General features: G+C 50.0%; 1 protein-coding gene across 4 annotated transcripts in view; it reads left to right on the top strand.

The window, feature by feature from the left end:
- The window catches only part of DNMT3A (DNA methyltransferase 3 alpha), a 2,439,715-nt gene that overhangs the window by 1,457,463 nt on the left and 954,499 nt on the right, over nucleotides 1-27,753 (top strand). The window lies entirely within an intron of this gene.

Genomic DNA, 27,753 nt, shown 5'->3' with positions numbered 1-27,753 from the left:
GTACATTGGACTGCGTCGCAGACATCAACTGCGTTTCCCTCATAACGGCAATTGAACCTTGCATATGGACTGATCACTATTTGATCTCATTGACCAGTTCAGATATTCCCCAAACTAAGTCTACTAAACTACATGCTCCTCCTGCCTTCACCCGCTGCAAAAAAATATAACACTATCTAACCTCCTCCCTTTGATCCAACCAATCACTAATCACTCTAGCCTGACCTCCAACCCTAATGATCTAGCTGACCTATACAATAACACCATCAATTCAGCGATAGACGCCATTGCGCCGCTGAAGCTCACCAAATCTAAACCTCCTGCCCATGTCAACACCTGGTTTAACCCTACGCTAAAAGCCCTACACAAAGAGAAACGACATGCAGAAGCCTGCTGGAGAAAAAAACCCGTCTCCACAAAACAAAAACCTCCTTACTGACCTCACCAACAGTTACAAAAAACAAATCATTCAGGCAAAAAAAGAGACTTTCAACGACAGAATCAAAAAAGCAAATTCTAATACCAGGGAAATATTCTCTATCCTGAGAGAACTAGAATCCCCAATTGAACCCATAGATTCCTGCACCAAAGACAAAGCCTGGTGCACAAACATTCAAAATGCCTTGTGCAACAAAATCACAATGTTACAAGACAAAATAGCAGCCAAAAAAACCTCCCTCCATAACATTGCCCTCACTACACAAGAAACCACCCTTCAGGAACTTGCCGCTAACCAAACCTCTCAATCAATTCAGTTTCAGAGCCATTTCTATTATCGAAACTAAGAACATCATTACGTCTCTTAAACCCTCTCGCTGTCTTGGTGACACCTGTCCAGCCCCTATTATCAAAGAGGCTGTACATGAACTAGCCCTTTCATCACATAATTTATCAACGCTTCATAAAGATGCCTGGATATTACCTCTCCTAAAAAAAGCTAACCTGGACCCCAATGTCCCAACGAACTATAGGCACATAACAACTGTCCCGTTTCTCCTCAAAATCTTAGATAAAGCAGCATATCTCCAGATCCAATCTTACTTGGAGATCAACAACCTACTAGGGACAAGACAATCAGGTTTTAGACCGAGACATGGAACCGAAACGGCTCTCCTTGATCTCAAAAACCAACTTGATGAGCGTAAAGATAGAGGAGACATTTCTATTCTCCTACTCCTAGACTTATCAGCCGCATTCGACCTGGTAGACCAGAAGGTTCTATGTAACCACCTCAAATCAGCTGCCAACTTCTCCACAAAAGCCACGGCGTGGATAAACTCATTCTTAGATAAGAGAACCATAAGAGTCTTCTCACCCACATCAGCAGCGGATCCAGTCCCTATCACATGTGGAGTCCCCCAAGGATCATGTGTTTCCGCCACTTTGTACAATATTTTTACAAAGCCCTTGTTTGATATCTTGGACAAACTAGGGGTCTCATATACCAACTAGGCTGACGACACACAGATTCTTATCCCAATCCAAGGAGACTATGACAATGACAGCAGCCTCATAAATAAAGTCTACCAAATCATCCAAACTTGGATGGCCACACATGGCCTTTGTCTTAACGACGACAAGACCGAGCTCTTAATCATCGGGTCCACTAGTAAACTTAACAAATTATCCCATCTTTACAATTCCATCACTATCAATGGAATCAAAATCAAGGTAGCCAAGGAAGTTAAAACCTTTCTACCTAGATTCAGCTCTTACCCTCGACAAGCAAGTAAATGCTACAGCCTCAGCAACCAGCTACACCTGCAAACGTATTCACGCTTGCAAACCATACCTATCCACAGACAGCTGTACCACTATAGCGCGAGCTCTCATCCTCTCCAAACTAGACTACTGCAATGCACTGTACCTAGGCACAAGTAAACACAACACTAACAAACTCCAAACCCTGCATAATAATGCTCTCAGGACAGCATTAGGCATTCCCAAAGGGCAACACATATCTGACCAAAGAAGAGCCGTCAACTGGCTAGCCATCAATGACCGCATCAAACTTAAAACTCTGAATATTACACACAACTGTTTGAATAATAAAGCACCTGCATACCTCACAGAGAAATTCACACAAAGTACACCTCTGAACGACCGATCAGAAAGGCTCAATCAAATAGTAATAAGACCCCAACTTCAAATTGAAAAGAACTGGAGGGTCCAGCTTCCCAGTACTAGCAGCTCATCTTTGGAACTCCATCCCAGACTCACTTAGAGCTACTCCTTCTTCCCATGTGTTCAAAGCTAATGTCAAACTCTGGCTTCACACCAATGACTGCTAAAGCCTCAACGGTACCGTATATTCTGTATATTTAATGGAAAATATTTGAAACTGTTACATATCCTATTTGTAAGATATGTGACCCTGTAACATAAGCAATGCATAATATCTATGTACCTGTAACATAAGTATAAGCAATGTATAATATCTATGTACCTGTAACCTAAGATTCAACTTCTTGCAAGCGCCCAGTTGCTTAACGGCCCGGTGCGCTCTATAAATAAACAACAACAACTAAGATATTTTACCTCAACAAGCAGGCATGGCACACGTTTAGCCACCACCACCACCACACCGCTCCTCTGCATGTAGGCAATATCAATATGGGAATGGGCCCTGATGGAGGGAGTTGGATTTCAGCAGTCCACCTCCCGGAGGACAGCAATGCAGAAGCGGACCAGCTGAGCCATTTGGGGTCCAACACCTGCAAGTGGAATTTGCACAGCAGCTCCTTGTTGCCCCTGTTCCAGCGTCGGGGGTTCGCGGACCTGGATTTGTTCCATCCCTTCTGATTTTACAAGTGCCCCCAGTTTGCTTCATGGGCAGAATGGGGGTGGGGGATTCTGGGAAATGCCTTCCAGATCTTTTGGCACGGCCGCCAGTGTTATGCGTTCCCGCCCACCCCCCTGCTCCAACAGACCCTCAGCAAGTTTCGTGCTTCGGTGGGTTGCAGCCTCATCCTGATTGAACCTCCACTGGCCTTCCAAGACCCTGGCTTTCGGATCTGCTGCAGTTTTTTGTCCGGTCCACCTTCCGATCTCCAGCAGGGGTTCAGGTGGCTACGTGGCACACTTATTTGGCGGCCATTAGGGCTTACAAGAATTCCCCTGAGCATGTGTTTTCTGCGGCCAACCCGGTGGTTAAGCTACAATTTAAGGGTTTGTCTAGGCTATATTCGCTGATGCGTAGGCCGCACACAGTTTGGGACTTCATTGTGGTTCTTGCAGCTTTGCAGCGCAGGCCTTTTGAGCCGATGGACTCTGTAGACATCAGCTTGATGACACCAAAGACTGTTTTACTGGTGGCTCTCCTCTCTGCACGCAGGGTTAGTGAGCTGCAGGCATTGTCCTCGTGGAAGCCCTTCACCACATTCACAACAACAAGGTCATTTTGCGCACTCACCCGAACTTCTGGTCCAAGGTGGTTTCTCCTTTTCGTCTGAATCAAGAGATCTGCCTGCCATTGTTCTTCCTAAACCCGCAGTCAGGCAGAGAGGGCACTGCATTTCTTGGACTTCAAGAGGTTGCTCAAGTTTTATCTCTCTTGGACGAAATCCTTCCGGAACTTCAAAACATTGTGACTTTTGGTGGCTCCTCCCCCGGCTCTCAGGCTTCCAAGGCTTCCATCGCCTGTTGGATGGTCCAGGCCATTTCGGAGTCGTAAACTGCCATGGGCAGACCTTTTCCTGAGGGGATTCATGGCCATGCGGTCAGAGCCAAGGCCATGACCATCGCGTTTCAGAGACATGCTTCTTGGGATGTCTTCAGCAAGGCGGCTACTTTGGTTGCTCCGTCGGCCTTTTGTAGGCACTACTCACTGGACACCAGCTACAGGCGCGATGCAGAGTTTGATCAGGCGGTTCTGAAGAATGTTTTTGCTTCCTCCTAGAAATGAGTCAGGTTATCACAGCTCTGCCCTTTGTTCTTGTTCGGTGGAATCACCCACAAGGATGGAGGAAAGGAGACGAAGGAATAATTAAGGATACTCACCATATTGACTAGTGTACTCATAGTGCATAGTCCCCTTTCCTCCATAAGTCCCACCTAACCTCCCCCGCTAGTATGCCAATAGGTAATGAGCAAAGCTAAGTATCTAAGCGTCCAATGTGTTCAAAGGGGAATGAGGTGAGGCGCCGGAGGACGGGCCCTCAACAGAGTGTTCCAATGCCTGAGGCAGTACGCTATGCTAAATTTAAAGGGGAATCTCAATTTTTCGCTTCCAAAGGTTCCCGTACCGTCCCCATGTTGGAGACGCCCACAAGGGTGGAGGAAAGGGGAATATGTACTATGACTATGCATGCTCTAGTCACTATGGTGAGTAACTTTAATTTTTTCTCGCCAAGAGTGAATTAACACTAGCCAGTGATGAGTGCAAATTGTGTGCCCTGACTAATGGGGGTTTGCAGCATAAGGGCACGTATTCCACTCTGCAAATCAGAAGTCGTTATGTCTCTTCATTCCTATTAGAGTCTTACACTCAGTTGAGCAGACGTGGATCCTGAAGTGTCGCTCGGGTTCCGACGCTCGAACGTAAACGTGGTTCTGATGCTTGTCAATCTGCATAGAATCACATGCTGTGCATATAGTCCGACATCCAGTGGTAACCACAGAGTATTGCATCTTGTCTTTCGAGAATCGAAAGGGGACGTCGACATGGGCATGCCTGTAACACTATCCCTACCTGACGAGTAGTGTACCCAAAATCCCTCACACGTCGAGGTCCCTCAGATTGTTTTTTTCCACCCAGCATACTGGTCGCCTTATGCAGAGCTCATCCAGCGACATTGCTATTGTTATCCTTTCGACCCTTCGTTGTATATTATAGAGTTATTGAATATTATCCACGGACCTTCGATGGACAGTGTTCCGGTTGGCGCTGCCAGCCAACACAGTAGGGAGAGTGGGGTCAGGGTGGACATTTCCTTTTCTGACAATGCCTTTCCCTTTCCTCTCACTTTGTTCCCTGGGTCTTTTCATCACAATTTTTTTCCTCTGCTATGGAAAGGACTCTGTTTAGGTTTTGTCCTTCCTCTAAGGCCAATTTCCTTGGAGGGATAAACACCTTAAGAGTAATAAGTGTGTGGCCTTGAATCACGATGAGACGACTTGTGCGGCTTGCAAGCTTGTGTGTCCAAAGACTCTAAAGGAGCGCCATGTTAAGCGGTGGGCGGACTACGGAATGTTGCAGGCCGAGATTAGTTCTCCCGCTGCCACAACCGCCGATTGTGACGAAGGGCTAAGTGATGAACAGGTCTCCGATTCAGAGGCCATTGACCTCTCTGCAGAGCTTTATCGCTCTGCGTCGTCCGTCCCGGGCTCCGTCAGGCAAGACTCGGGTCCTGCTATGGGTACTGTACACACCGGCGACAAGAACGCCCACTCTTTACACACTAAGGACACAACCCCCGGGACGTCCTAGACAATAGTCGAGGCGGCCCACAGCGCCAATGGGCACACCGGATATTTCGGCTGTGCCCGCCGATGGTCTTGGATCGGCAGCCCTCCCCACAACCACAGGTGCACCTTGCGACCAGGTATTCTAAATCGATGGGCGCTGCCCCCAATTTTCAGGAAACCATCGAGACGCATCGAAAGAAGGCGTCCACGGTCGAAAAGGCCCCGTTTCCGCCGAAAACAACCACGCAACCGCAGGCCCGAACTAAACACCTTTCTGCCTCGGAAGAGGTTCACGAAAGCATTGCTAGGATTATTTCGGCAGATAGAAGCAAGGACAAACCTAGGGTATCGTCAACATTCAGGGATAGGCCGAAGGATTCATCGTAAACCATGGAGAGACCTAAGGACAAACACAAATACACGCATCAACCGTCGGTCTCCCGAAAGGACTTTTCAGAAGGCACTGAAGGGATTTATTCAACATTAAAGGAGAAATCTCGACATTCTGAGACGGAAGATCCATTACCAGAGCCTTTTTCACCCCTAGCCTTCTCTGGCTCATTTGTTTGGACCAGGGAGAAGTTTAAGGGATGTATGGATAGGTTAGAGAGGTTTGTACAACCCTCAGAGAAGTCCACGCCCAAGAGGCCTCAAGGAGGAGAGTCCCTTTCCCCCTGTGGCTAAACTTCAAAACGTCTTTGATCCTTCTCAAGAAGAAGAATATACTCACTGAGAATGAGGTTCCTGTGGACCAATACAATCAGGATGAATATCCCTTTGCTGACAATGAGGATGTTCATATGGACCAGCAGAGGGTTGGGGGGACAACCCCGACCTGGTTGATCTCAGCCTTGGCAATCACCCAATCCAACACCGGAACCTGATGCCTTGTGCATGGATTCCTCCCAGGCCACACCCACTCGACAGGCCTCCCCGGTTGACGACCAAATGGCGTTCAACACTAAATTAAGAAGGGCAGCACAACATTTCCAGATTGCTACCCAGGAAGCTGTAAAAGAGGCTGATTTTGTCAAGGACATCTTGAAAGAGAAACCACCGGCCAACCAAGCTATTCCTCTGTTAAATTCGATCAAAAAGCGGTTAGCCGGGGCGCTGTTGAGCAGGCACCGGATGAAGACGTAGTCCTCTGGTGCTCCGTCCGGGCCGCCTGTAATCCTGCGAAAATCCAGCAAAAAAAGGAATTAACTGGCGAACAAACACTGCACGCCGCAAATAGAGGTCCAACCCCATATGGTCGAAATCTGGGGGTAAATCGGAGCAGCCTAGCGGGAGAACCAACGATCCACAGTTCCGGCGGCGCGGGAAGTGGGCCGAACACCAGCACTGCAGGGAGAGCGGCCTGCTGAGGGGGGAGGGGACCAGGACCGCCGTGCTCCGCCGCACGAATAGGAGCGCAGTCAGAGTTTCCCCTTCCTGCCGCTGCCCCAGTGGACCACAGGCGGAGCAAGAAATTGCCACAGACCAAAGAAGCGCGACGGAGGAGGAAGGGCAGCAGTGGGGGTGAGGGGGGGGGGCAAGCCCGTACCGACACGACCACCTGGGCCGCCGTCCTTCTCCCTGCCCGCGCGACCCCATAAGACTGCGCTGGGGGCTGCCGGGGAGCCGCGGAGGGGGCGAGGCGCGGCAAGGTAAGAACCAGACAGCCACACGGAACCGCAGGCCTGGGCACCAACAACAGCCCACCCCCCCGGGAGGCAGCCCATCTAGTGCCTGAAGCTGCGGCCTGGCTGCCGTGACACTCCGGCGGACCGGGCCTCTGAGAGGGGCAGGCACAACGAGGGGAAAAATCTGGACATTTGCAAGGAGCCCCGAGCGGCGGGCCTCCTGAGCTCCATTCGGCTGCAGTCTCGGAGCCCCGAACGCCCGTGGGAGGGCGGGGAGCCGCGGATCAGGGCTGCCGCAATCTTCAGGACTACCAGCCTTCCCGGACCCAACAGAATACGCTGGCCTGCAAGGGAGAGGCGATGCAGCAAACAGGGCCTCACACTCACCCACGAGAACCCTGGACAGGACAGGCCTAACCGGATCTGGTGAGAAAGACCGGAGTGGCTGCACCCAAGTAAGAGCGATAACCTGGGACCCTGGGAGTGGAGTGACAGCCCTAAGGTGACCGTCACACGAACAAGGTTGGGGGAAGACGGTGGGGGGGGTAAGGAGTGGTGGACCCCTAAGGGGCACCGAGCGGAACCCTCCCACCCCCTCCTAGCATCAAATGCGACCGGTGGAGGCATATAGGTCCAGGAACTCTTCCCCTTCCGACCTGAAGCAGCCGGAACCATAAAGGAGCGGCCACCTCGGCATCATTACCACTTCCATAGTATCTGGGGAGCTAGGACACTCGCCAGGGCTGCTATACCCCGGACTCCTGGGACCTGATGGGGCGACATACGCTCCGAAAGACTACGGTACAAAACAAAATAGATAGATACACCATGTCTGTTCCGGGAACCCCTCCGAGCCCCCTACCCCCCCTTCAGCCGCGGATCACGTTGGAGGGGGCATTCCAGCTAGCGAAACAAACCAGGCACTGTCACTAAAGGACATAATGGTCGCCATTGGGGATTCGAGGACGTCCGTGGAATCCAAAATAGATGGCCTGTCCTCAGAGGTCTCCTTCCTCCGCCAGGACTTGTGGAACCTGACGTCCCGGGTGGGGGAAATGGAGCAGTGGAGCCAAGGATATGACCAAATTGATGGAGGAACGCCTGGGGCAGGTGGAGAAAAAACTTGCCACTCTCGAGGCCAGCAAAGGCCGCTCCCAAAGCAATAACCTTTGATTCCTCGGGCTCCGGGAACGGGAGGAAGGCCCGTCTATGGAACTCTTCCTAGAAGGCTGGCTAGCAGACCTAATGGCCCCTCTTAAGCTCTCAAAATTCTTCTCCGTTGACAGGGCGAACAGAGTCCCGACGGGCAGACCAGTACCCAGAGCACGTCCAAGAACGGTAATTGCTAAGCTCATGAATTACTGAGACAGGGACACAATTCTTCATATGGCACGCGCAAAGGGCCAGATCACGTACAACGGGAATACGATAGTGTTCTTCCCCGACTACACATGAGAGGGCCAGAAAGCCTGTCAATCATACGACTCCATCAAGCGGAATCTGGCATCACTGAACATCAAATATGCACTGTTCTTGGCTACCCTCAAGCTGCACCACAATAATATAGTTTAAGTGTTCCAGAATCCCAAAGAAGCATGGGACTGGCTGTAGACCCAGGTTCTATCCTCGCCGAGATCCAGAGACCACACGCCGAGGAAGGGGCTACACCACCCCGACACGAGGACAAACACCCATCCCAAGCATGGAGGGCACAGAGGACACCTCGCCCGGGGAAAATGGGAAGACTAACGAGACGTAAGGTACTGGAGGACACCCATTGCTACAGATCGCCCCTAGGCAGGGTGCACACGGCCTTCCTCTTGTTCCCTCCTACGGCATAGGCAGGAGATGCACAACCTGGGCGACACGTGCGATCAAACGGGCGGCTAGGTACGGGCGAACGGAGCAGCAACCCGAGCCCCGGGGGATCTCCCCTGAATAAGTTCTTATTGTTTTATGGTTGTAAGTTTGGGCGACAGGTGCTTCCGGTTGGGAGGGGGGTGGTGAAGTACAGGGTGGGGGGAGTTCACGGGGGTTGGCTATCAGGCATCACAGAACTCGATGCTATGATAGCAATTGTTATGGGCGCCAGTTGCTTTGGAACGAGGGATGCGGTGTTGGGGAGACCAGAGGTTGTTTTGGTTTATGAAGTGCATTCATTTGGTGGTGACGGGGGAAGACATGGGGAAGACACTGGCCGGGCTTTGGGGAGTTGAATGGGGGGGACACACAGAACATATGACCCTCCTTGAATGCCGATTGGACTCCATCACAGTAACGGGCCACAAACAGGTCGGTCGGTTGTCCCTGCTGACCTGGAACGTGAATGGCCTGGGTTCAAGCATCAAACGAAAGTTAACATTGCAGTACCTTACGGAGACCCATTTGGTTGGGACGGAATGCAGGTTTTTAGGAGAACCAACTATTCGCAGTCATACCAAGCGGGATTCTCAAAGGGCGCCAGGGGCACAATGGTACTCTACACAAATGCACTCCCTTTCTGGTTAGAAAAGTCTGCACTTACCCAGGGGGCCGGTATGTCGCAGTGCTGGGTGACCTATGGGAAGAGCGGTGGGACTTTATCATGGCATATGCACCCCCCGCGTTAACAAACAACCTTTTTCGAGACCTGCAATTGATATTGAGGGAGGAGGAGGCAGATGTATGGGCCTTAGGGGGGGGCTTCAATGATGTAATGGAGGCTGCCAGAGACAGGTCACGCAAGTGGAACACAACCCGGGAGGGCCCGACGGCACTCTATAGCTTCGCTGAATCCACTGGGTTACTAGACACCTGGAGGGCTTTACACACTGTGAGGACCCGGACAACTCTTGCCCTGGTAAAGCTTCCGGAGACCAACTCACCGCAGCAAGTCCAGAGGAAGGGTGGTGGAACCCGCCAAACCAGGACTTAGTTTCCCATAACCAGCAAGACTTAATACCCACATGGGAGGAATGGCAGAGTCAACCCATTGAGCAATTAAGTCCCGCCCTGGAAGAAAGAAAATATGGAATGGGAACGCCGCTAGGCAACCTTCACAGCCTCGAGCAACCAACAGTCTGCCGGGTGGCGGCTCCGCGGCTGTTCGGAAGAGCATGCCGGGGAATGTTCCACGGCTCCCGGCAGGAGAGGGCGGTCCGCTGGGCGCGGCTGGAAGTGGAGGCCGCTTGTCGGACACGGACTCCGGAGGGCGCCGTGAGGAGGGAGAGACTCGAGCGGGAGGCAGAGCCGCGCGTCAGGACCACATGGCGGACACAGACTCCGGCAAGAGCCGTGAGGAGGGAGAAGCTCGAACGGAAGGCAGAGCCACGAGTCAACCGCTAACCACTGTTAGTCACAATATGAATCACGGAACAGTCGAAGTGAAATCGCGGTATAGTAAAACCACACACAGTTTGCATGACCGGCTACCAAGAACACCAACGTATAGGAACACTCTTTGGAATACACGGAGATAAATCCCATACCCCCATTTCCCCGGTACTTACCCAAGCAGCGGGAAGGGATCACTTGACCCGGCCGTATGGACACATCAGACGCCATGCTCACAGAAAAAAAGGGGGCTGGGCTTGGGTGGGTTCTTATGGTCTGGGAGAGGCGGTAGAGGCTGATTGGACAATTAACTGCTGCCAATATAAGGAGCCTGGAAGGATGACAAGGTGTGCTCATTCTTGTTCTCTTCACAGAACGGACCAGACGTGGAGTCAGGATCTACAAGAAGCACCTGGGCATATGAGGACTAAGAAGCCAAGGCTGGAAAGAGGTCCTTACGTTGTGCCCTACAGTAGAAGGCGAGAACACCTGGATCAACAGGCAGACAACTACAGAAAGAAATTAGAAGAACTTTGATTTGCTATTTTATTTACTGCCAACTCGTGAATCGGAAATAAAGACAAGTATTATTTTCCTTTTAAAACACTGCATGTGGATCTCATTGTCACACACACAAATGAGGTGGAGTTCTCATTCTACTCCCATGCGCATAAAACAATGTCCAGAATTGATTACATCCTTATCCCCCGGAATGCATCCCATAGACTCACATCTGCGGCACTACTGGCCAGGGGGATCTCGGATCACTCTCCCTTACTAGTGACCCTAAAGGGCAGACATCAGAAGCCAGACACCAATTGGCGTCTGAGCACATACTACTTGGGGTTTTCCGAGATAGTTGAGGGGTTGACCAATAAGTCCAACGAATACTTTGAGCACAACGAGGGGTCCGTAGATTGCCCAGTCACAGTCTTGGAGGCCTATAAATCCGTGCTTCAGGGGGAAGCCATTTCCTTGGTTACTGTCCACCGGCTGAACCACACTTGCAAAATCACTGAGGCTGAGGGACAGGTCTCCGAATGGGAGGCACAATTTTTGGAATCGGGTGATGGGGCCTAAATGGAGGCCCTGGAAACAGCCCAAGAGACCAATGTACCCTGCAATTATTTTTCCCCAAGTGCGGCAATGCTTAGCTTTTGTGCGCAACTTATTTTCCATGTGTGCAACAAAATTACGAGGGAAGCTACTTTTTGAGCATGCGTTGTTGGTGAGCTACTATCTCCAAAGAGTTTGGAACGGAATATCTCCTTCCCAACCACTCCAATTCTTTACAAGTCATTGTAAAAGGTGCATCTTGAAACACTTTTTCCAGACATATAGGTTTTAAAAAAACAAATATTTTATGTGGTTATAAGGAGAGCTCATCAACCATTCCAAGACTTCAAGATATGCCGTAGTTCCTTACCAAAATGACTCCTGTGCAGAGAAAAAAATGTGCATGCACAAAAAAGTTTTGTATGGTCGGGATAAATAATAGGTTTAGTTGTGGTTATTCATTTGTCGACACTGCTTAGAGACAATGCAAAAAGTGTGTAAAACCATTAAAAAAAAATACTCTCATCACTTATGTGGCTGTCAAAAAATTCAGACAGGATAAAATGTTTGCATGATGGCAATTACAAGGAATATATCAGAAAACATGCAAATAGTAGTTCATGTGCCACTTTAATAAAGTCATTCAAGGGCCACAAAAACATGCCTCAAAATGTGTGTATGGATGATAATTGAATAACTGCACCACAGAATATGATGATCAGAATTCCTGGGCCTCTGCTTGCTATCCACATTACGTGGTCCTGTGAGTTGTGACATTTGCTAAAATACCACTGGACCCAAAGTTGATACTGCTCGGGATATGGGGAGAACTGGGCCTCACTAAGCATGAGAAACTGTTCACGGCCGTGGCACTGGGGGCGGGCAAGAGACTAATCGCAGCAAACTGGGGATCAGCGGCAGCACTGAGCCTAGTCCGATGGTCGAACGAGGTCACCAGGCACGCCTCTTTGGAGCGGCAAATTTACACAGCAAGATTCTGCCCACACAAGTTCCAAAAGGTCTGGGGCAAATGGTTGGACGAGCAATGAAAAAGCCCCCCCCCCCCGTTCTTTCTCTGTCTTCTCTCTCCACCCATCCCTCCTCCGCCCCCACTATTACCGCCGGTGGAGCAAAACACCCCCCTGCCACCCCTGTCCACAGCTAGGGTGGACTCGGCTTCAAAGTGACTCTATGCACCATTGAATTACTTGCCTTCTGCTTAATTTCTGTATGTATGATTTATGCACTTGTTAAAACAATTAAATGTGTTGTGGGAGTGGGAGCGGTTGGCCCCTTCATTATTGACACCTGCCTTAACTAGAGCAGTAAATCCTAGAGTAGAACATTTTTTCGACCTTCCCCCCTTTACATCAGGGGCCATGCTACTGGGTCACAGTGGCTGCAGCTTTTTCCACTCGCATCGCAAATAACATGACTTTGTTGTCGTGCTATGCTGATGCACAATGGGCCGTGCTACAGGAGGGACTTCAAGAAGTCCCTGAACCGCTGCAGGCTTGCCTGCTCTCCACGGTAGCAGAAGGCAGACAAATTAATAAAAGCATCCTCAAAAAATACTTTGGATGCGGCAGAGACAGCCGGCAGGTCCTTGGCTCAGGGTACCCTCCTGAAGAGGCACTCATGGTTACGGAATTCTGGTTTTAAACCAGAGACTCAAGCTTTACTGATAAATAAGCCGGTAGAGGAGACTAATTTATTTGGGATGGCAGTTGACGAAGTGCTCGAAACTGCTAAGAAAGAGCATGACACCCTCAAGACCCTGGATCAAATCACCCAGAGACCTTTCCCAAGGAGGGGGAGCGGGTCTAGATGTTCCTTTGGTGGACAACGTTTTCCTCAAAACCAATACGGCTCAGGAATTAATTGGGCCTCCCCCCAAGGAACCAGCAGGTACACCCTGTCTCCCCGAAGAGGTCAATGAGATTGTAAAGGAAGGGGCCGGAATTCTACCCCTCTGAGCTCCCCGGCCTCAGGTAAAAAATGAACTGCAGATCCGGGTCCCCTCCCATGCATCCCCGGTCGAGGGCCCTCTAACATCATTTCTTCAAGCATGGGAGGGGATAACTACAGACCAGTGGGTATTCAAGACAGTTGCCCACGGGTACTGCATTGAATTCTGCCTGTCCCCCCAATTCAGACCGCCACGATCAAGACGCCTGATGCCAGAACATCTGCACATCCTGCTGCAAGAAGTCGAGACCCTGCAGGAAAAGGGCACCATAGAAGTCCTACCTCTTCTACAGTTAAACAAGGGTATTTATTCAGTGTACTTCCTTGTACCCAAAAAGGATCTCACCATGTGCCCTGTACTAGATTTGCGCTCAGCGAACAAATTTGTCAAGCCTCAAAGGTTTTGTATGGTCACTCTGCAAGAGGTAATCCCGCTGCTCACACAGGGGGATTACATGGCAACATTGGACATGAAAGATGCATACTTCCATATTTCAATGTTGCCGGCGCACAGAAAATACCTCAGATTCATGATACAGGACAAGCACTATCAGTTCAAGCTACGACCCTCCGGCATAGCCTCTGCGCCAAGGGTATTTACAAAAGTAGTGGCAGCAGCACACCTGCGCAGGCTATCTATCCCGGTTTATCCTTACCTCGACGACTGGCTCATAACAGGGGACACCTACGAGACATGTCTGTCAAATACCCAAAAGACAATAGACCTTTTATTCAGCCTGGGATTCTCCATCAACGAGAAGAAATCCATCTTAGACCCCAGTCAAGTCAAGCAGTTCCTAGGGGCTCTAATTCGAACAAAAGGACAGCCTCGTCTTCCCCTCCAACAAGAAGGTCCAAAACATGTTATTTCAAATCCCTCAATATGTAGCCAGTCGAGAGGTGACGGTACGCAAGGCTATGCGACTGTTCGGAATGATGGCGTCATGCATTTATCTGGTACCTCATGCGCGTTTGCGCATGCGTCAAATGCAGGAGTGGCTCAACAGCCAGTGGTGTCAGGCCAGCGGACAATGGGACAAACTAGTGATTGTGTCGCCAGCCCTCGTTCTTTCGCTTCAATGGTGGTCGAGGGAGAACCTCTTGAAGGGGAAATCTTTCACCACCCCCACAGTGGAGGCCACTCTCACTACAGACGCATCTCTCATAAGGTGGGGAGCTCACCCGCTTCAACAAACAGCGCATGGAGTTTGGTTGTCAAACATGGCATCCAACCACATAAATCTGTTGGAACTATTAGCTGTATTCAAAGCACTGAAAACCTTTCAGACACAACTGCAGGCAAAGACGGTCCTGATCCTCACAGACAGCACCACAGCATGTACTATCTGAACAAACAAAGGGGCACTCACTCACCGGGGCTTCCCAAACTGTCCCAGAACATTTGGAAGTGGGCTCTCAAACACAACATGTTCATGTTGTCACAACATGTTCCAGGGGAACTCAATCGTCTGGCAGACGTACTCAGCAGAGATTTCCCACTACCCATGGATTACGAATGGCAATTACACAAAGACATAGTCTACAAGGTTTTCGCAGAATGGAGCTTCCCAGAGATACCAAGACTATGCCAAGAACCGTTCCAAGGGGAACGGACTCTGAATCACATGGTCAGGGAAATTTGTTTACGGTTTTCCCCCCCCGACTCCCATACTCAACAAGATAGTGGACAAGATGCACCAGGAACCAGTCACCATGATATTGGTGGCCTCCATGTGGGCCCACCAACCCTGGTTCGCTCATCTGATGGAGATGTCTTTATCTCCCCCAGCGAAACTTCCTTGCCCGTACAACATGTTGTCTCAGGACGAAGAGAAGACATTTCACCCATACCCGCAAACATCGAATTTAGCGGCCTGGGTCATAGTTCGGGCACCTGCAACTCCCTCAGATATGCATGGACATACTTGAGGAAGCAAGAAAACCTAACACCCGATATTGCTATTCCAGTAAATGGAAACGCTTCGTTATCTGGTGCAATACCAAGGGCATCAATCCCATTAACTGGTCTCCCATGCACATTGTAGTGTATCTGACTCACTTACTTGACTCGGCTGGTTTTTAATTCCCTTAAAGTTCACTCAGCTGCTCTCTCAGCCTACACTATGTCACAACAGAAGGTGTTGTGGAGGAAGATACCAATTATTAAAGCTTTCATGGAAGGGGTCAAGAGGATTCATCCCCTAATTTCAAATCCAGCTCCCGATTGGGTCCTGAATGTGGTATTAACTAGACTAATGGTGTCTCCATTTGAACCCATGCATAAGGCAAGTCTCAAAGATCTTACCTATAAAACAGCCTTCCTAGTGGCTATCACTTTTATAAGAAGGGTTAGTGAACTACAGGCCCTTTCGGTTCTAGACCCTTTCGTTACAGTTCACAGAGATAAGGTGTTTCTGCGCACTCGCCCTCGATTAGCGCCTAAATTTATCTCCAAGTTCCATGTGAACCAATCAATAGAACTGCCTACTTTCTTCCAGAACCCTACTAACATGGCTGAAAGAAGCCTACACACATTAGAAGTCCGTAGGGCGTCATGTTTTACCTGGACAGAACTAAACCACTGAGAAAGACCAACCAATTTTTCATTTCAGTGGCAGCTGGTAGAGAAGGTGATCCTGTCTCTAAATCGGCAATCTCAAGGTAGATTGTCAAATGCATCACACTCTGTTACACTCTTGATAAGAGAGAACTGCCCTTCAAGTCTAGAGCGCATTCTACTCGAGGCACTGGGGCTTCAATAGCATTCATTGCAAATGTTCCTCTAGAGTTCATGACTCATGTTCTTTTGGAAGAATTATTCTTTATTGGCAACCTGGAGTTCTGTGCATACCTTTACAAAACACTATTGCCTAGACACTCATTCTAGGTCTGATTCCCAGGTGGGACAAGCAGTACTAAGACATCTTTTCACAACTGTTCCTTCTCACAAACCACCTCCAACTCCGGGTACTGCTCGCTAGTCTATGCACAGCATGTGATTCTAAGCAGATTAACAAGCATCAGAAGACATGCATTACTTACTGTAAAAGCATTTCTGAAGATTGTATCTGCTTAGATTCACATGCGCCCACCTTTCCTTCCCGCTCGTATGGAAGGAACATAGACGTCTTACTGCTTTCTCTCTTTTCTGTACTCACTCACAATAGTCATAAGGCTCCCTCACGGCAGAAAAAATACAATCGGAGGGACCTTGACGCGTGAGGCTTTTGGGTACACTACACGTCACGTAGGTATAGTTTTGCAGGCACGCCCATGTTGACGTCCCCATTCAATTCTTGAAAGACAAGATGCAATAGTCTGCGGTTACCACTGGATGTCGCACTATATTCACAGAATGAGAATCTAAGCAGATAGAATAATCAGAAATGTTTTTACGATAAGTAATGTATGCCTTGCCAAATTATTTGGTTGACGTTGAATATTACCAGTGACTGTAACTGGTAGAGTCAAAAACTTTGAACAAGGTAAAAAGGGTCTTCGACAGAGAGCCTCAGGACGATGCGGGCCTTGGCTCTCTTCCTGTGCCCCAGCTTCCTATTTGCCCTCCGACTCAGCCGCCCCCTAGGGACTTCTCTGTGGACATTCTCTCTACTCTACAAGCACTGGTATCCGAGATACAGAGGAGGATGCCTGTTGCGCTGACGGCCCCGCCCGCGGCTCCGGTGACGGCCGACCCTCTGGCAACGGGGGAACCGTCGGCCAAGACTAGGAAGAGACACCCACTGCCTCCTTGCCACCCTCTCCTCTCCCGAGGGATGAGACGGATCCTGAGACAGCAACGACGATGGTGGGATGGGTGACCTCCCGTCGCTGCGGCCCAGATCCTAAGCCCACCCCCCTGGACGAGAAGATAGGCTTGTTTCATGCGATGATCTCCAGAGCCTCGGAGCTCTTCCAGCTTGCGCCAGAGGAAAAGGAGGATTTCTTATACCAGCGCCACGAGGCGAAGAGAAAGACCATCCTTTCAGTCCCACTCTTGGATGACATTTGGGATGAAGACCTGTCTCTCAAGAAGATTCCTTCTATGACCCCGGCGAAGAGGGACCGTCTAGAGAAGAAATACAGGGTGCTGGACTCTGCGCCCAAGTGCTTGTGTGCTCAGCCATTACCGGACTCAGTGGTCTCTGCAGCGGCCAAGAAGTCTTCATCGGGCGCTTCATCCTTTGCAGTGTCCACCCCTCCCCACAGCGAGGGGAAGAAGTTGGATGCTATGGGATAACGTGCTATTTACTCTGCAGCAACGATCATCAAGGCCGCCAAAGCCCTCGCGATTGTAGCGCGCTACGACCGGGAGCTGTGGTTCAAGCTCGCTCCCCTTCTGGACTTCCTCCCCGGCGTCAAGAGGTCAGAAGTGTTGGAGATTTCGAAGAAGGCGAGGTGGCGTCTGACCACGCCATCACAATGGCCACGGACATCGCCGACACGGCTTCCGCCAGATGGGCAACAGCGTTTGCCTTCGTTGTGGCTGGCTCAAGGCCACCAACTTTCGACAGGACATCCAGATGAGGGTTTTGGACATGCCCTTTGACGGAGACAATCTTTTCGGGTAGGCTGCAGATGATTTTCTACAGGCCATCAAGGCGGACACAGAGACGGCACGTGCCCTGGGCATGCTACAGCAGCGACTGCCATCCTTTTGATCTCAGGAGGCAAGTCTCCCCGTTCTTCCAAGGGTTACGGCGGGAGCTCCTCTTTGTACTGCCAGCTCTCCCACTCCTCGGCCCAAGAGACCAACAGGGGCCATTCCAAGGCTTTCGGAGGAGGACGTCATCGCCGCCAGGGACCCAAAGGCAGCACGTCGACTTCCAAGCAAGAATAAACCAGCCGTGACGCCGTGCTCCCACCCGTGCATCCCGGTTTGAGGCCGGCTAGCGAATGTCTGCGTGTGGAAGACCATCTCCACGGACCGTTGGCTGCTGGACGCTCTCGCCCACGGACACACCTTGGAGTTTCAACTGAAGTGTCCCCAAATACCACAGGTGGCCTGTCAGGATAACCACGTCCCTCAGCTGCTACTGGAGGTTCGGGCCATGCTAAAGAAAGGGGCGATGGAGCTTATTCCAAAGTGACTCCAGGGCTCCGGAGTATACGCAAGGTACTTCCTCGTGAGAAAGAAGACCGGGGGCTGGAGGCCCATTCTCGACCTCCGATGACTAAACAAATACATTAAGTCCCAGAAGTTTTGAATGGTCACTCTTGAACACATACTCGGACACCTAGAAGAGGAAGACTTTCTGCCGTCGTTGGACCTGGAGGATGCATACTTCCACATCCCAATTCACAAGGGATACCGCAAGTTTCTGCGCTTTGTCTTTCAGGGGAAGCATTACCAATTCAAGGTCCTTCCCTTCGGATTGAAGTTAGCGCCAAAGATCTTCACCAAGTGCCTGGCGCTGGTGGCGGCACACCTGTGACTGCAAAGGATCCACGTCTACCCGTACTTGGACGACAGGCTCATCCAGGCCAGCTCAAGGAGCATCGCCGTCGACCACACCGCGAGGACCATCCGGCTACTGACTGGTCTGAGGTTCTCACTGAATTATGCAAAGTCCTGCTTGACTGCATCGCAGGACGCGCTGTTCCAGGCATCCCGGCTCAACACAGTTTCATGCCTGGCCTCACTGTCGGAGGAGTGTGGCGGTCATCCTGGGCAAGGTGCAACGGCGGCTTGCTCTGAAGATGGCCACATTGAGGGCCATCAAGTCTCTGCTTGGCATGATGTCATGCATTTCTCATCCGACTCTGCAGGCTATGGATGCGGCAAATGCAGGAGTTCCCCGACGCCTGTTGGATCTAGGTCTCCGGGAGCTTCCAGGACAGGATCGCTCTCGACGAGGAGTTCCGTCGGGTAATAAGATGGTGGGACGTGCGCTTTCATCTGACCAAAGCGGCAGATTTCCAGGCCCCACCACATCAGGAGACTAACGACAGACGCCTCTCTGGAGGGATGGGAAGCCCACACCGGAAGTCTTCATGCCAGAGGCCTGTGGCTGACTGAGGAAAAGACGTTGCACATCAACGTGCTGGAGCAACTGGGAGTGTTTTGGGCCCTCAAATCATTCCTGCTGTCCGTCAAGGGCCAGGTGGTGCGGGTCTTCACGGACAATACCACCACAATGTTTTGCATCTGATGGCAGGGGGGCACCAGGTACCCAGCGCTCTCCAAAGAAGCGCAGGACTTATGGCATTGGGCCGTCTCTCGGGAGATGTTCCTCAACCCGTTTCATCTGGCAGGGTTCAAGAACACGGTTGCGTCTCTTTGAGCAGGGAACTTTGCTCGTGCCATGAGTGGGAGCTTCGGCAGGACCTAGTGGAGAACCTGTTCCGCAAATGAGGCAATCCCCAGATCCACTTTTTGCGATGGCGACGAACACCAAGTGCTGGAGGTTTGCCAGCAAGTTTCCCCAGCAGAGGAGCATGGGGGACGCATTCTCATTCCCTTGGGAAGGCCTCTTTCTGTATGCACTCCCTTTGTTGACGTTGTTACTTTGAATCATTAATCTACTCAAACAGTGTCGTTGCCGGATGATCCTCGTCCCACCGGCGTGGCTGAGGCAGATCTGGTACCCGGACCTTCTCAGCATGTCGGCGTCACCACCAGTCAAGCTGCCGGTGGTCGCGTATCTTCTCGCCCGGAACGGAGGTGCTATTCTTCCCCACTATCCAGGGTCTCTGAACCTGAAAGCCTGGCTCCTGCAGCGCTAGAATTCCGTGGCTACAATCTCCTGGCAGATTGCAAGGAAGTTCTCGTCAAGGCTAGAGCACAGTCTGCTTTGAAATGTTGCAGACTCAAGTGGAAGAGATTCGCTATTTGGTGCCGTTCCCAGACGATTGACCCACTGAGGCTCAAGGCCCCTCAGGTGCTTCCATATTTGCTGTTGTTGGCCAAATCGTGGCTGGCCCACGCCTCCATCAAGGTTCATCTGGTGGCTATCTCCCGCTACACCAGTGTTACTCACCACCAGTTGGACTGGCCGGGGCGTTGAACAGATGGAGTACCCAATGGACAGGAAACTTCAATTGCTGCTGAGAATTGCCCTAAAACGACACCTCAGACCGGACTACCTCACTTGAGGCAGCTCTTTCTGATATTGGACCACCTTGACTGTACAAAGAGGCAGGTTGGTGTATTACCCAAAAGAGCGGGGAAAACTATGCCGCCACACCAAGCTGCAAAGAAAAGGCACATATGTTATACCAGGATATGCACAAGAATAACTAGAGGTCTAGGATAAGGGTAGGTACCTGAAAAAGGACTTGGCAGCTAGTCTTAAGAGAGGAGTCTAGAGAAAGGAAAAGAAGGTAGAGCTGTAACAATTGAAGTCCTATTCAGATGGGCAGAAGAAAGAAGAAATGGAGAAGGTCTTACCCCCACAGTTGTTGTAATAAAGTCCGCAAAGAACACAACAACAGTATAAAATAATAAACAGGATGGTTAATAAAGGTTAACTCCCCGGACGGCATGAGGGTCGCAACTAGGGCCGCAATGGTGCAATGAATTCAGCACAGCGTCCAGCTTGCACGTGTGATAAATCAGGAAGTTCTTTAGTCTCTAGCAGATTTCCTCAATAGACAGAAAATAACGAAATAAGGCAGTGAACACAAAAGTACAGTTGTTGAAGGCTCTTACCGAGGAATAGCTCCTCTTAGCAGACACCAGGAAGAGGTTGACACTGGTGAATTCCAACCGAAGTATCAAGGATGTTCAGGCGGAGCAAAAACAATACGTGCAACGGAATGCACGGCCATGCGTATGTACCTGTGGCAGGAAACAGTAGCAAGTTCGGATAGCCTTGCGGCGGGGAATTCAATAGTAATTCCAGGGATCTGACGAAAGAAGGTAGGATAACGTTTCGTGGTCAGATTCAGGCTGGCAGATTGAATGGCAGACAAGGAGCGCGCAAGTACAAAGTCGAGGGACAATTCCGGAGTCAAAAATAGGAGAAGTTCCAACACACATGAATGGCGGTGAAACATTACAAAAGCTAACTAGAAGCACCAAGCTTCGTGTCATGTGAGTTTTTATGGAGAAGAGGGTGTGAGCTGCCTACGCGCGTTGATTAGCTGGGGCGCGCCTGAGTCAGCTGATCGAGGAAGCGCCGCACAGGCCTGCGACTTGGTTTCCCCAGCAACCGCCAACGCTGACAGAACGGGGAAGCGAGGAAAGATACCTGATCCTGTAGGCGACGGATACAATGCAGGCCGAAGTGCACGGACCAGAGCCTGGGTGTAACAGCATCCGCCCCCAAAGAGAGCGGCAACCTCCTGGAAGTGTGGAAATCCTGCAAAAGGTCAGGTGAGTGGATGTGAGACAAGGGTTCCCAAGTTCTCTCTTCCGGGCCGTAGCCCTTCCAATCAACCAAATAATACAAAGAACCCCTAGAGACCTTAACATCCAGGATACGGGTCACCTCGAATTCTTCCTCCCCATCCACCAGAACAGGAGCGGGTCGGGCCTGCAGACGGGTGTCGGGCTGACAATGTTTCAACAGGGAAACATGGATCACCGGGTGTACACGCCAAGAGGTAGGCAAGGATAGGCGCACGGCCACCGGATTGATCACAGCCAAAACCTTAAATGGACCCACAAAACGAAGCAAGAGAGACCTCTTACCAGGAATGCGCAAATGATGCGAGGACAACCACACAGACATGCCCACACGATACGCTGGAGCCGGGGTGCGATGGGCATCCGCAAACCTCTTTGACCGCACCTGGGCACGTAACAAGTGAGAACGTACATCCCGATGTACTTGGTCCATATCTCGTTCACAAGCCAGGGCTGCCTAGTTGTCTATAGGCAGCGTGGGATCCAGTGGCAGTGAGCAGGGGTGATAACCATACAGGGCATAAAATGGAGAGACCTTAGTTGCAGAATGCATAGAGTTGTTGTTCCACTATGGCTAATTTCCCTTACCTATAGAGTCCCCCAGCAGCTTTGCTGGATTTGAAGGGTTTGTTTCTTTTTCCTGCTAAGAGTGAGACTCTCTTTCCCACTCTTAGGCATTTTTGCTATGTGTGTTCTAGGCTATTTATGTGTTTAATGTCTATGGGATTTTCTCACCCCCATAGAAACCATCTTGACTCACATGTGTTACACAGCACCCTCATTGCAGTGACACAGGGGTGTCGTAGCGACCCCCAAACATAGACTCCATACCCTGGGACTGACTACTGTCTCCCAGGGCATGTAAAGTCCCAGTTGACTTTACTAGTCCGTTTTTATGAACTAAACCATTACAAACCATCTTACTATGGAGGTACTGGATAGGGTTAATAGTTTTTCCCTTATGTTCGTTTTCGAGAGGGTACTGTACAGTCCCTCTCTCAAAAGTTTCTGGCTGTTGGCAGTGGTTACTACCGTAAATATTCGACCGCGAATATTTCCCTATGGGATTTTCCCATTGTTCGAGGCTACCACTTTTTCTGACGGCCTCTAACATACCGCCGGTACATTTTAATATTAACTTGACTCTGGTAGGTTTTATTTGCCAGAACTTTAATATAACTACTTTTTAATACAAAGCTTTGGTCAGTGTTTCCTTGTGCCATAGTACTGTAGGCCTATTGTGTAAACCCTGAATACTGCTAATCTCCCTCTTGAGATAAATCTGACTGCTCAGCCACAGCTACCAACTAAATCTTTGTGGTACAGACTGATACCAAAGGGGATTTATTGCTCTCACCTGTAGTCTTCATCTTCTGTAGTGCTCCCTAAGGGAACTACACAGGATTCTGCCTAACAGTTGTTGTAGGTGAATTCAGCCTGAGGGAAGGGGGTCATCCAAGTAAGCTGATATTGTAGGCATAAGCAGCGTAAATACTGCTCCATAGTGGAATTAGTACGTTCCGTTAGCCCGTCGGTCTGCGGATGGTACGATGATGAATACCTGCCGTCAATGAGCAAGGAAGCGGTAAGGGCCCTCCAGAAATGAGAGGTAAACTGGGATCCCCTGTCGGATATTAGGACCGAAGCTAGGCCAAAACTCTTGAAGATGTTGACCACAACCAATTCAGCTAAAGCAGGAGCAGTCGGGAGACCCACACAGGGAAAGAAGACGGCGTATCTGGTGAAATAATCGATCACAACAAGGATGGTGTCGAAACCCTTGATTTTAGGCAATTCAACCACAAAATCCATGGCCACCCTCTGCCGTGGTTTGTAGGGAACCGGAAGTGGGTGTAGCAACCCCATAGGTTTCGATCTGGAAGACTTCCATTGGGCACAAATAGAGCAAGAGGCCAAATGGTCAATAACGTCTCGGGTCATGGAAGGCCACCAGGACCATCTACGCAAGGACTCGATAGTTTTTTGTTGACCAGGATACGCTGCTACCGCAGAATCATGAGCCCATTGAAGAACGAGAGTGCGGGCCCGGCCAGGTGGTACATAGATCCTTCCCCCGAAATAAGGTAAGCCATGAAGGACTTCAAGCTCATAATCGGTGATAGTAGTTGGATTAGAACTAACCCATTCCTCCAACAGAGCGCGCAATGACGGCTGAACAGCGCAACCACAGACCACATTGTCCTGAAATAAAGGAGTCGGTTCAGCCCTGATCTGTGGGGCACCCGTCTGTAAGCGAGACAAAGTGTCAGCAGCGTCCTGAAGGCGTGCAGGACGATAGGTAATAGAGAAATGGAACTGCGAAAAGAACAAATGCCATCGGGCCTGTCGTGCGGTAAGGCACTTCATGGACTTGAAAGCCAAGAGGGTTCTGTGATTGGAATATACAGTAACAGAGTGTTTGGCCCCCATCAGGTGGTGTCTCCATTCGACAAACGCCTCTTTGATGGCTAGTAGCTCCCTTTCTGTGATTGCATAATTCTGTTCATATGCCGTGAGCTTCCTTGAGAAAAAAGCTACCGGCTGAATATCCACGGAATTGGGACAGGCCTGGGACAGAATAGCACCAATAGCGAAACCCGATGCATCTGCTTCCACAAAGAAAGGCAGTTCAGGATTGGGATGCTGGAGAACAGGTGCTGTAGTAAAAGCCACTTTCAGCCCTTCAAATGCCACTTGAGCCTTTTCTGACCATGCGAAAGGGATCTCGGAGCTGGTCAGGGCTGTTAGTGGGGCCGCCAAGGAAGAGAAGGAATGGATAAAGCGCCGGTAAAAATGAGCAAATCCTAGGAAGGAGATTAGAGTCTTGACTGAATTTTGGACTGGCTATTCTAATACTGCCTTCACTTTTGAGGAACTCATTCGGATACCCTGGCTGGTGATATCGAACCTAAAGAAATTCGACTTTGTGGGCGTGAAACACACACTTCTCCAGCTTGACAAACAGCTGATTATCTCGGAGTCGTTGAAGAACCGTAGAGACGTGTTTTATATGCTCAGTGATAGAATGAGAATATATTAGAATGTCGTCCAAGTATATAACCACAAATTGATTGAGGATGTCATGGAACACGTTGTTCATGAACGCTTGGAACGTAGCCGGAGCCTTGCAGAGTCCAAAGGGCATCATGAGGTATTCGTAGAGGCCTAAGCGGGTTTTAAAAGCGGTCTTCTATTCGTCTCTGCTTCTTATGCGCACCAAATTATACGCCCCACGTAAGTCTAGTTTCGAGAAATATTTAGACTGCCCCAGTTGATCAAGTAACACCGATATCAAAGGAAAGGGATGCTGATTCTTAAGTCACAGAGTTAAGGGCCCTGTAATCCCCTTCTTTTTTAGGTACAAAAAACAGAGGCGAGGCTGCCGGAGAAGTAGATGGACGGATGAAGCCCATGGCCAGGGCTTTGTCCAAATACTCTTGAGTACCTTGTCCTCCTGTAGAGACAACGAACAGACTCTGCCTGACGGTATCTTGGCCCCTGGAATCAGCTCAATAGGGCAGTCATAAATACGATGAGGCGGAAGGGTCTCAGCCATCTTTTTGTCGAAAACATCGGAAAAATATTCACGAGGTATCTGTGTAATGGAGTCGGCTGATAGCGGCCCGATGGATGCTGACAGAGTCGCCAACAATCGACTGGGGGGGCTGGAGACTACTTCATATGCAGTGAAACATTGACCATTACAAAATGCGGAAGGGAAATGAATAACACCCAAAGCCCAATCAATATGAGGGTTATGTAACTGTAACCAAGGTATTCCCAGAATGATTCTATAGGCTGGTGCTTTAATAACATCAAAAGCTATTGCCTCTTGAGTGTCCATCCGCTGTGCTCATAGTTAAAGGCTCAGTTTGCTGGACCACCAATCCGGAGACCAATGCGGAGCCATCAACAGCACTAACCGACTCGGGTTGGAGTTTTGCCGCGAAGGACACCCCGAATTAGTTGGTAAAGTCCAGGTCAATGTAATTACCTGTGGGTTCAGAGTCAATGACCACTGAAGCGGAAAAGGACGCACCCGAAGCCTTCGAGAATGTGGCTGACAAGTGAAACAACGGAGGAGGGCTGGCAATAATTGAGTCCAAAGCAGACTTTCCCGACATAGGGACTCTATTATTGGGACCTGGCGTTTCCCGCCTTCCACTTAGGTTTCTTGGTACAGTCTGGTAGTAAATGGTCTGCTGATCCGCAATACATACAGAGATTGTTCTTTCTGCGGTGTTCCCGTTAAGTGGGAGTTAAAGGGCCCCTAATGGTTCCGATCTGCATAGGTTCCTGGGCGGACTGAACTGAAGGTACAGCGTCTGACACCTAAGGGGGCATCGCAGGTCTTTTTTCACCCTTCCTTTCCGCTCTACGAGTGTCAATTTGGAGAACCAAATCCAGAAGTTCACCGAAAACCGTAGGAGCCACTGGAACTGTGGAAAGGGTGTCCTTTAATTCCTCTGAGAGGCCTTGGTAGAAAACTGCTGATTTCTTTTCTTCAGGCCAATTGGTTTCAGCAGCCAGCTGATTGAACCGAGCCAAATAGGAGAGGAGGGTGGTAGAACCCTGCCTGAGTTTGAGGAGTTCAAGATCATCAGAAGCTTGAGTGGTATAGCGGGTATCAAACACTCTACTCATGGCTGTGAGGAGAGCATTGCAATTGTAAAGAACATGGCTATTAGACTCTAAAGGAGGATTGGCCCAGGCAGCCGCTGTGCCCCCCAAGTGTGACAGTACAAAAGCAGCCTTGGTGGTGGACGTAGGGAAAAAGGAAGGCCGGCACAGAAAGTGTAGTTTGCACTGATTAATGAATGTGCGATATTGCTTTGGATCCCCTGTAAAGTGCTCTGGAGGAGCAAGAGGAAATTGGGTAGAGACCACTACAGGAGGAGGGTCTTGGCTAGGAGGGGGAAACCTCGAACCGGAAGTAGAAGCACCTGTTGCTCCTGCTCCCTGCGAGGCAGATGACATTACTATGCCCTGTAATTCATCCACCCTCTGACGAAGAGAGTCCTGAGCCGCAACCATATTGGTCCTTAGGTCAGGCATCATCTGCATTAACTGGGCTAGGGTTTCCTAGGGTTCCATAGGTACCCATTATATTCCGTGGCTTCTAATTCTGTTACCACCGGTTGGACTGGCCGGGTGTTGAACAGACGGAGTACCCAATGGACAGGAAACTTCAGTCGCTGCTGAGAATTGCCCTAAAAGGACACCTCAGACCGGACTACCTCACTTGAGGCAGCTCTTTATGATTATGGACCACCTTGACTGTACAAATAGGACAGGCAGGTTGGTGTATTACCCAAAAGAGCAGGGAAAACCATGCCGCCACACCAAGCTGCAAAGAAGAGGCACATATGTTATACCGCGATATGCACAAGAATAACTAGAGGTCTAGGATAAGGGTAGGTACCTGAAAAGGACTTGGCAGCTAGTCTTAAGAGAGGAGTCTAGAGAAAGGAAAAGCAGGTAGAGGCTTTAACAATTCAAGTCCTATTCAGATGGGCAGAACAAAGAAGAAATAGAGAAGGCCTTACCCCCACAGTTGTTGTAATAAAGTCCAGAAAGAACACGACGACAGTATAAAATAATAAACAGGATAGTTAGTAAAGGGTAACACCCCGGACGGCACGAGGGTCGCAACTAGGGCCGGGATGGTGCAGTGAATTCAGCACAGCGTCCAGCTTGCACATGTGATAAACCAGGAAGTTCTTTAGTCTCTAGCAGATTTCCTCAATAGACAGAAAATAAGGAAATAAGGCAGTGAACACAAAAGTACAGTTGTTGAAGGCTCTTACTGAGGAATAGCTCCTCTTAGCAGACACCAGGAAGAGGCTGACACTGGTGAATTCCAACCGGAGCGTCAAGGATGTTCAGGCGGAGCAAAAACAATACGTGCAACGGAATGCATGTCCATGCGTATGTACCTGTGGCAGGAAACTCAGGGGAGTTGCTAGGTCTGGAATAGACCCGGGGCTACGCTGATGTCGGAACTGTTGGGACTGGGGGCTAGCAAGTCTTTTGGCT

Source organism: Ambystoma mexicanum, chromosome 4p, assembly GCF_040938575.1.
Source record: "Ambystoma mexicanum isolate Mex_15411 chromosome 4p, UKY_AmexF1_1, whole genome shotgun sequence".
NCBI lineage: Eukaryota > Metazoa > Chordata > Amphibia > Caudata > Ambystomatidae > Ambystoma > Ambystoma mexicanum.
The sequence above is the reverse complement of the archived record's forward strand: the minus strand, read 5'-3'. Positions and strand labels throughout refer to the sequence as shown.